Raw genomic sequence first — 10,388 nt, 5'->3', positions numbered from 1 at the left:
CCCGTGACCACCATTTATAATCCATTCACTCTGGCATGGTCTACAACCTAATCACCTCTTCAAGGCCCCACCTTTCAATTACCATAGTAGTATATCCCACCCTCAACAGTTACAGTGGGGATTAAGCTTCTAATATATGAAATTTGGGGGACACAATTCAATCAATCCACAGCATTTTGCAAATTTGTCTTTGTTAAATTGGAATTTTTGAGAAAGCAGGGACTATGTCTATCTTGTCTGGTCCATCCCCTTTGCCTACTACAGGTGCAATTACTACAGAGTTGAAAGAACCCTGGACTTCAGTCTAACACAGTGAGTACTAGGTTCTGAAGTCTTGTGTTTAGATACTTAGCCGATTTAGGCCTTAGATTCTTTACCTATAAACAGGAATCTTACAGGGTTGTTGTGGAAAAAGATCAAGTTTAAAAATGCCTGACAATAGTCCTCATCTTATTTATGCTTAACTAACACTTATCCAACACACACACACACTAAACTCTGCATTAATAATCTATACAGCTTTCTTTCTTATCTCATGCAATCCTAAGCATTTGGTAATTACATTAAACCTTTTTATATGCAAATTTTTCTAATAATCTACCATCATCCTTTTCTTTTTTTTAACAGGAAAATAGTTTAATTGTAAAACTAACTTAAGGGCTGGGGGTGAGGCTGGGGAGTATTGACAGGGCAGGAACCTGATTCTTCAGGCAGTGGTTCTGTCCCCAGTGCCACCCCATAGGAAGGGACCAACTGTCCCCAGATAGGGGCAGGGGTAGAGTGTTATAAAATGACAGTATAAATAGACTTCTAAAAAAGGAGGCTGTTCAGGTGCAGTAGTCATTTGCTGCAGAGGCTGAGAGTGGGTGTGAGGCCCCCACTTTTGTCTCCCCATCCAGCCACAAAAAGGGTGTGCAGGGCTATGGGAAAAGGCCACTCTTCAGACATTCATGATCTATTCCCGCAATGGCTCATGGGGGAGGGGACTGGATGTCAGGCAAGGTCTCAGAGGCACCCACTTGCAGGCTAGAGGACAGAATAGCTGGACCTTCAGGGTGTACACATGCACACTTGCACACACACACACATTCCTATTTCATAGTATTCTCTCCATCCCCAGTGACCCCTGACACAGATTTCCAGTGATGGGAGGGCTGCCTGTCCTTCCTGGAGACAGGAGAACACAGGGGAGGGCTTGTTCCAGAGGATAGGGAGGTCCTGGGAGCCTCACTTGCTCCCATGAGTCCCTGTGTTCTTTTAAAAAGTCACAAAATCAAATTTGGTGTTCAGTAGTAGTGTCCCATGTACCCCCCTCCAGCAAGGAGAGCAGTGCTACACAGAATGTCTCCTGGACTGGGAGGAGGGGGAGGCTGGGCCCCTACTGGCCTCCAGCAGGCAAGGGTGACCTGAGGGGCTCTTTGGTTCACAGACAGGGCACTGGGCCTCATCTGGTACAGTTCTGGTGCATGAGGGGCACGATGCTGACAGGTGGCTCCACCTTGGCCAGAAATGGGTGCTTCAGCAGCTTGGCCACCGTTGCCCACTGGGCCAGATCATGCACCAGCAGGTGGTCCAGGAAGCCCTTCATGGATGATGGCAGTTTGTGCAGGTTCTTCAGTCGGGGTGGCAGGTTGTCCTGAATTATCTTCATGGCTTTGAGGGGTGGCTCATTGAAGTAGGGGGTCTCTCTGTCCACCATCTCAATTACCATTACCCCCAGCCACCAGATGTCCACCTCTGGCTCGTAGGGAGAAGGCAGTGAGTTCCAGGGCCACCCAGTAGGGTGCACTGACCAGTGACTTCCTCCCCTGCACCTTCTTGCTCACCTGGGCATGGAACCTGAAGCCAGACAGCTTTACCCTGCCATCACGGGTCAGCAGGATCAAGTCACTCTTGATGTCCCAGTGGTTGAGGCCCTGGGCATGGAGCACAGACAAGGCATGCAGCGCAGCTAGGCACATGGTGGCAATCTGCTCCTTGTTCGTCCTATAATGGGTAATGATGTTGGTGAGAGTGTCTCCCTCCAGGAACTCCATCACCACCCAGAGCTCTTCTCCCACCGGGTAGCTGTTGTACATCTCCACCACATTCTCATGCGGGTAGCCCCACATGATCACCACCTCATTGAAGAGCAAGTCTTGCCTCTGCTGCTTGCTCAGGTCCATCTTCTTGACGGCCACCAGCTTGCCTGAACTTCACACAATGGTGATGCACATCATGCCCGTAGACCCCTCTCTGATCTTGATGATGTTGTCCAGGTAGGAGCAAGGGTCACCTGGGTCCACCATGAGCTGTAGGGCAGCCTGGAACTGCTCATGGCATACTTGTTGTGGTTCCTGCTGTGGTGAGAGGGGATCAGGGGGCCTGGGGATGGCGGGGATGGTGGGAGTGGCAAGTGCAGTGAGGGCGCAGGCTGGAGGAGCCAGCTGGGGTTCAGGGGCATGAAGGCCCAGCACTCCAGGGCTGGGGAGGCCACAGACTCAGGTGGGAGGCCAGGAGGAAGAGGACTGGGGACAGCGAGGCCCCTGGCAGATGGCCCATTAGGAACCTTGTGGTGCTGCTCCCCCTGGGCACCCCGGGACAAGTGGTCTGTATCTTCCTCCAGGTATGTGTTAATGGACTGGCTAGCCACCAGTTTGGTCCTACTGGCCAGACTGGAATGCTGGGGGGTGCCAACATCAGGCCCAGAATGGGGGCATTTGTCCTGGGAGGACTCCTGTGGTCCCCCTGAGTCCTCCCTGGAAGACTTGAGCCTTTTCTCTGGCTCTGCCCGCCGCCTCTCACCACTCCCACCACCCGTCTCACTGAGACCGGCCATCCTGCCTTGGCTGACTGCCTTCTCAGGACCCTTTCTGGCCAGGAGAGCCTTTCCTTCAGCATCCTAATTACCTGGGGGGTATGGGCGGGTGGTGGCAGTCTGTCCGCAGGGAGTTGGAGAGTGTCACTGACATGTTCTCAGACTCATCCTCAGCAGCATGAGGACCCTATCCTTGACACCTTTGTTGCCCCATGAGATGGTCTTAGAAGCCCCAGGTTAGATGGAAATGATGCAGGTGGGGTCAATAAGGGACGTGTGCCAGTGAGCCAACTCCTCGCCCAAGCTCTGTCACTGGGCAGCCCCACGAACAGCTCATGCTGGTCAAAGCCTGTGTGCACGTGGTGCTCAAAGTTGGATGGTACTGAGATCCCCACACGCTTCTTCCTCTTCCCAAACATGGCAACGGGTTCTCAGCACCTCAGGGCTGAGGCTTGGACTCCTACCAGGGGGCCCAGTGTGATGCTGGCTGGACTAGAAGTGCCCTCGGGTGGGTGACGTCTCCTCTTGGGGCTTTGGGTTACTCCTCCCCGCCCAGTTGCTTATGATCCAGCTGCTTGGTCTGGAACTCCATGCTCTCATGCCACCTTCAATGCTCTTGCACAGCCCCCACCCTGGCCACTGCCACCATCATGCTGAATCTCCAACCCATCCTTATAAATACAAGTGTCCCATGTCCCATTTCTTAAGATCTAGTTTTGAAAAACTCCTCTTGCATATTCTTAGTTTTATAAAAAATGTAGAACACAAATTAAAATATTAGTGCATATTTTATTTTTCATATGGGTATGCTGAAAGCCTATTTTTACCTTGAAAATTTAGAAATTATAAACATTCTATTAGTAATAGTAATAGCAATAACACATATTAAGAGGTTACAGTATGCCAGTCACCATTTTAAGTACTTTAAAATTATCAACTCATTTAATCTTTACAATAATACTAGGAGGTGGGTATTATTATATTTATCCTCATTATATAAATAAGCCAGCTAAGTTAAGTAACTTGCCAGAGGTCACAGAGCTAGTAAACGATATAGCCAGTGTTTAAACCCAATGCAAAAGATGCCATGGGTTAATCAGGCAAATGGTAAAATACTACTTAGTCAGTTGAACTCTTAACTCTTATTCAGCAAGTTAGAAATTTTTAAGGAAAAGTAAATCTCAGGCAATTAAGATTACTTAAAAATACTCACAAAAGAGGCTTGAAATCTTTTGTTCCCTGGACCGAGTGGGGTTTTAAACTGCAAAGGGAGGGTCAATGCTCAAAGGGAGAGGACTGGAGGAGAGAGCAAAAGAGTAGACCTTGGCACAGGCTGGAGAACTTCAGCCTTAGATAATAGTTGAATTTTAAATCAGTCCATCCTCAAGAGAGAGCCCATCCTTTTTGAAATGTGTAGCTTCAAGGCAGTCAATTAAGATGCTCTTATTTTTCGCAGCAGTTTTCTTTGGGATTCTCTGACTTGGGAAACAAATGAAGCAAAATGAAGTTAATGACTCTTTCAAGTCCTTCCATCAAATTCTCCCAAATTATATCCATTGTATCAGTGAAAAATGCCCCAGTAGGAAAATAAGTTGCTCTGGGACACAGTGATGGAGGAAGGGAGGAAGAAGCCGCTCACCATAACTAAGAACATAAAGGTGGCACAAAGTTGCTAGCTCTGTCACAGAAAATGAAGGGAATGGCATTGAGAGGGGACATATCCATTTAAATTCCAACCCCCTTGTCTCAGGCTTTCCTCCTTTGAGTCCAGATGTGACCATAGCATGCACAGCCACAGTCACACCACCATGTAAGGAAATCAGTACTCTGTTCATGATTAGATTTGGGAAAAAAATGAGAGACAGTCTAGACATCAATTAGAATCACAGGTATGTCTGACCTTTGTGTTATTGACTACAATTAGCAAAGAAATCTTTGGCCTTCTTCTGCCCTTACCCAAGAAGTTCAACATGATTTTCTCAAAGATCATCATTTAGGTCCCAAATCCCAGACTGAGCTGGGAACATGATTACCAAGAAAAAATAAACCTCAAATAGATGATACTACTTAAAAATATACACAAGAGGCTTGAACTCTGCTATTCCCTAGAAAGAGTAGGGTCTGTATTGGCTTTGTCAGCTAAACATTAACCAAGACACATAAAGTTTAGCCTTTGACTTTAGCTAAAGTTGCTGCCCTTACTGTGAAATTTGTTGGCCCTACTGGAATCTATCTCAGTCATTGAAAAAATCATAGATGTATTAGGAATTTAATCTGAATATCATCAAAATCTTATAAAAATGAACAGAATATGAAACAGCATTTTTCTACACTGGAACAAGAAATTGAAAAATTGATGTTTTTTTCCCAGGTATGCTGAACACATTTCAAAGATGGTAAGAGAAAACAGAAAGGGAAGGGGTTTGTGGAAATTACTCCAGATGAGGCAGAGAGGCAGACATGCCCGTCTTTTGATATGTCTTACAGCGGTGGGATAGGAGAGACTTGTATTTTCCTTTTTTCTCACTTTACCTCACAGTATTAATTGAATTCCGTGATTTGAAATTAAAATTTTTGATTAGTTACAGACAGTCACATCTTATTTCCTAAGCACACTTAGAACTCCTTGTCAATAACGGATCTTCCTGATGGCAACTGGAAGCCAGTTAAAGCCCTCCTCTCCCTACTTGAGGTCATCAAGGCATGGTTGTTTGTTAAAGCTCCAGTGGCCATCGGATTTATGAAGGTCCTGCTAGCCCAGCTTATCCTCCAGGTACAGTGGATTTGGAGAAGAGGAAAGAAAAGGTGTTAACAGATCATAAGGTACATCTTTATTCTAGTAAACAAGGTTAATTGGATTTGGAGAGGTAAAAATACCCAGAATATGAACAAGAATGAGGTTGGAAAACAGCAGTCATTTCACAGGTTCCATATGGTGGTCATGTTTGAGATGATTCTTTTTCAGTAGTCCTGGGACAGCTGGATATTTGACTCATTACTTCTGTCCCTTTGACCTGATTTTTAGGGAATATTTGTTTATAGCCAAACTCAAAAGAGCAAACTACAGACACAAGAACCATTTCTGTGCAAAAGCTTAAATTCTCCAGTCAGAAAATAAGCATTTACTGAAGGGTGAATCTTATAGAAAAGAACTGATGAGAAACTCAGTCCACACCCAGAGTCTGGTGAAGGTCACTTCAGGATGATGATGGGGGGAAATGAAGCTGTGTATTTGTGAACCAAATTAATACATGAATCTGTAAAGCATGCAGGCTGACTGCGAGATGAAAGCATATCCTTCTGCCAACCAAATTATAGTTTTTAACTCCTCAGAAGGATTGCCTTTCTGAGTGCTGACTCTAAAGAAGCCTGCTCCCTGGTGAGTTGTTCCTGACAGGTATAAATATTACCTTCTATCATCTATTGTCCACTGATGACAAAAGGAAACTAATTAAGCATAATTTCCAGACTCTCAGAGTTAAGGTCTACTTAGTGGCCTGAGAATTGCTTGCAGGCTTGGAATGGTGCCAACTGTGTGCTGGATCTGGGCAATGATCCTGCACTGGTATAAATTCTAGAGTTAATGGTGAAATAATAGAGTCACAACCACTGGGAAGCATATTTTTCCGTCCTAAAGAATGAAGTCCCTGCAGATGTGTAGTGAATGCATCAGTGTTCACTGCCATTGTGAATTCTCCTAAAGCCTCATCCTAAATCCACAATGTCTCCCAAAGCATTTCAAGTTTGTGGCATTTTCTATTATTCTTAAATGTGGTGTTTTCATGGCTTATTTACTTAAAGCCTCGTTGTAGATCTCTGAGGATATTCCTTGGCAAGGTGTTTCAATGATATCATTAGTTTCTCTGTATGAATGAATGTTCCCAGACGGCTTTATGTCAGCCACATACAAAATATCCCACTGTCCATTTCTCTAAATGGCAAAATTGATTTTATGTTTTTTATAACATTTCTATTCTTACCATTCCAGAGAAGTCTGCCAGCTAAACAATTAACTGGTATTGGATAATAACTTATTTACTCTCATTTGCTTACTCTATAAGGCACACATTATTGTTTTGTGGATAGCACTGGTCTGGCCTTTAACCTTGTGTTCATCATGTGCCCATAAACAGTACCTGATACATAGCAGATGCCCAATTAAAATTTACTAGATGAATTTATGAATGGATTAATCTCAGATATACACAGCCTGTGTTATTGTTTGGATCTTAAGCTTGTGTTGATACACACAATGGAAGTTTGTTCATAGGAAAAAACAAACTGTTTTTCTTTTTGCATACTCTCACAACACTTCTGGCCACCAAAATGTGGGGGGGGGGGGGTTCTCACACTAATCAATTCTCTGACACCAGCTGGATGTCCTGCAATCCAGTTCAATTTTAACACTAACCAGAGTTAGTAGAGACCCTATGGGTTAAGGGCTCAATACCACAAGACTGCCCACCACTTCATATGCCAATCACAAATAGTAGGTTACCAGGTTACCCACAACCTGTGTCTGACTTGACTACAAATCAGAGGTTTTTGTGACCTCTTTCTTGGGTTCTGTAATTTATTAGAACAGCTCATAGTACTCAGGGAAACTTTACTTACATTTACCCATCTATTATAAAGGATATTGCAAAGAATATACATGAACAGCCCGATGAAGAGGAACATAGGGCAAGGTACAGAAGGGTACTGAGTGCAAGAGCTCCAGTGTCCTGGTAGAATTGGGATGCATCACCTTCCTGGCACATGATGTTTTCTTCAACCAGGAAGCTCTCTGAACCCCATAAACTAGAGATTTTTATGGAGGCTTCATCATATAGGCATGATCGATTATTAACTCAATCTCCAGCCCCTCTTCCCTGCCTGGAGGATGAGAAGGGTGGGGTAGAAAGTTCCAAGCTTCTAATCATGGTTTGGTCTTTCTGGTGGCCAGCTGCCATCCAGGAACTCATCAAGAGTCATCTCATTAGAGCAAAAGATGCTCCTATCACCAAGGAAATTCTAAGGAATTAGGAGTTCTGTGTCAAAAACTGGGGTCAAAAACCAAATATTAGAACAAAAGATGTACTTAGCACCCATATTCTTTTATAAGTTTCCTCCTGATTGTTTAGGAGCTCTTTGCCAGGAACCAGGGATGAAGACTAAAATATCTATTTCTTATTATGAATCACAATATCACAAAGGACAATTTCAACAATTGTTTCAATGGATACCTTTAGGAAATTTGTTAGAATGGAAGACCTAAAAATAGGTCTTGTTTCAACATTACCAGGGCACAAATGATTCTTGCTGATTTAATTGCCTGGCATGCAAATGAAGCTTTAGAAGTGAAATCTGATACTTGCTGTATGAGCTTAGAGTTGGGAGTGTGACCCCTAAAATTGTATACTGTGCTAATGGGCATGGGCAAGAATTCTCATCACCAGTTCCCCCAAGGCACTGATGTTTGCATTATTCCTGTAGGTATGTAGACTGTTAAAAAGTACATGTTTGTAGAGCATTTTGTTGTAGCTGTGTTCCTTTACAAACAGGTAGTTTCTCTGGAAGTGCTGCATGTGTGTAATCCTCTTTATGAATCACAAATAATTACTGCTTCCCATGCTTGAACAATTTTATCTGCTTCCATCCAATTAAATTTGATAGGATAAATATTTGAGAGGGTGAGGTGTGTGATTTCACAGGTAAATCTGTGAACATTCCTTTTTACTGAGGTTCATTGCATACAAACTGCTTTTCATGTTAACAGCATTCAGAGTGCTTCTCTGAGCCTTCATCAAATAGGTTAAACGTCACTCCTTGTATTGAGACTTCCAACCTATTTTTTAGAAGTTTACTGCTTGATTGTTTCTAAATAATGCATTTAACAGAAGACCATGTTGGCTTCCTCAAAGAGTATCACATATTTAGATACAGTCAACCAAAAAGCCCCATATTCAGAAGGCTATACTTAGATACCAGCTGTTTGTTTTGATTTCTAATTCATAGTTGCTCACTGAATGGATTTTTGCAACAGGAGATGAAAGAGGATTTTGTTTTTACATATTATCTGTATATTAGGGTTTCTCTTACTTTGCAATGAGAATGTCAAATACTTTTAATGACTAGATTTTTTTTTTTTTAGTAAACTCAGCTGATTTCGCCTTTTTCTCTGCTCACATAATGAGCATTATTTCCCAGGTATTATAAAAGCCTAATGTTATATTTTAAAATCATCATGAAATAAAATCATGTTTTTAAAACATTTCCATTTGTACATTCTACTACTAGGCTCTAGGGATTTTTTTGCCTGTTGGAGCACTGAGTTTCAGTGTTTCAAAGGAAGGGTAGATACTCCTACTGGGAGAACTCTGTCATTTATCCATATCAAGGGTCAAATTAAATTTTTATTGGCATCCTTAGGAATACAATAAGCTTGAAAATTAGGTTTTGGAGGACAGAGAGAAATTTTTATAAATTTCTTTAGCATATCAAAGACCAAGCATGGAAAGCTCTTAGAAGGTATTTCTAGTGTTCGCTAATAGTACCCTACTAAGCTCCTTCAAATTAATGAGACAATGCATCTACTACTAGCTAATGGACCATGAGAAGAAGTAATGAGTGTCTCTTCTGGATTGACAGTGAAAGTCCCCTATTCAATCTTTCTTTTCAGTGGGGAGCCTGGAGTGGTGCATTAAAATGGAAGAGCTACAAGATTGAAGCAGTCTACATTGCAAGGTCATCTCACGGAACAAAGTTGCACTGGTGGGTCACCCGACCTACAAAAGACTTTATGTGTTCAAGAAGTAAACTTCATGTGCTAATCCCCAAAATTCATATGTTGAAATCTGATCTCCAATGTAATAGTATTAAGGGGTGGGGCCTTTGGGAGATGATTAGGTCATAAGGGCTTTGTCCTCATGAATGGGGCTAGTGCCCTTATAAAAAAGGCTTGAGGGAACCTGTTTGACCTTTCCACCATATGAAGATGCAGCTAGAAGGTGCCATCTTTGAAGCAGAGAGTGAGCCTTCACCAGACATTGGATCTGCTGGTGCCTTGATCTCAGACTTCCCAGCCTCCAGAACTGTGAGCAATAAATTTTTGTTGCTTATAAACTACCCAGTCTAAGTCAATTTTTTATATCCACTCAAATGGATTAAGACAGCAGGCATGGATGGGGGCTTTTGTTTTACCATATCTCAGTGTTATTTTGTTCATAGAGTGAGAGTATTGGTGTTTAGATTTTTCCAAAGCCTCTTTGTCAATTTTATTTTCCATTTCTCATTGCCTATGTTTAATTTTGCCATTTAACAATTTAAGTTTACTCCTCCCTTGTCCTGGAATTTTTGTGGTTGATCTTATATAATTCAATTTTATTTTCCTTTTAGTCTTTAGGGTCAGAAGCACTCATTTGGTATTTATTTTAGAGTCAGGATCCAATGAAATGGAAGCACTGCTTTCCAAAACTGGCTTCATAAGATAATTTACTTGTATAAAGCACAGATACTCACTGTATATCCAAACTCTCTGATCACTAAAATAATTCACTCTACTTTCTCTGCAAGATTTTATGTCTCTGACCAAAAAACAATTTACATTTTT

At 42.6% G+C, this 10,388-nt stretch overlaps 1 pseudogene; it reads right to left on the bottom strand.

Annotated features, from left to right (window-relative positions):
- Positions 1 to 1,444: 1,444 nt before the first annotated feature.
- Positions 1,445 to 3,216, bottom strand: LOC103595751 (annotated as a pseudogene).
- Positions 3,217 to 10,388: the final 7,172 nt, after the last annotated feature.

This window comes from Galeopterus variegatus, unplaced genomic scaffold (assembly GCF_000696425.1).
Source record: "Galeopterus variegatus unplaced genomic scaffold, G_variegatus-3.0.2 Scaffold1833, whole genome shotgun sequence".
Taxonomy (NCBI): Eukaryota; Metazoa; Chordata; class Mammalia; order Dermoptera; family Cynocephalidae; genus Galeopterus; species Galeopterus variegatus.
Note: the sequence above shows the minus strand (reverse complement) of the source record. Positions and strands in the feature narration are given on the sequence as shown.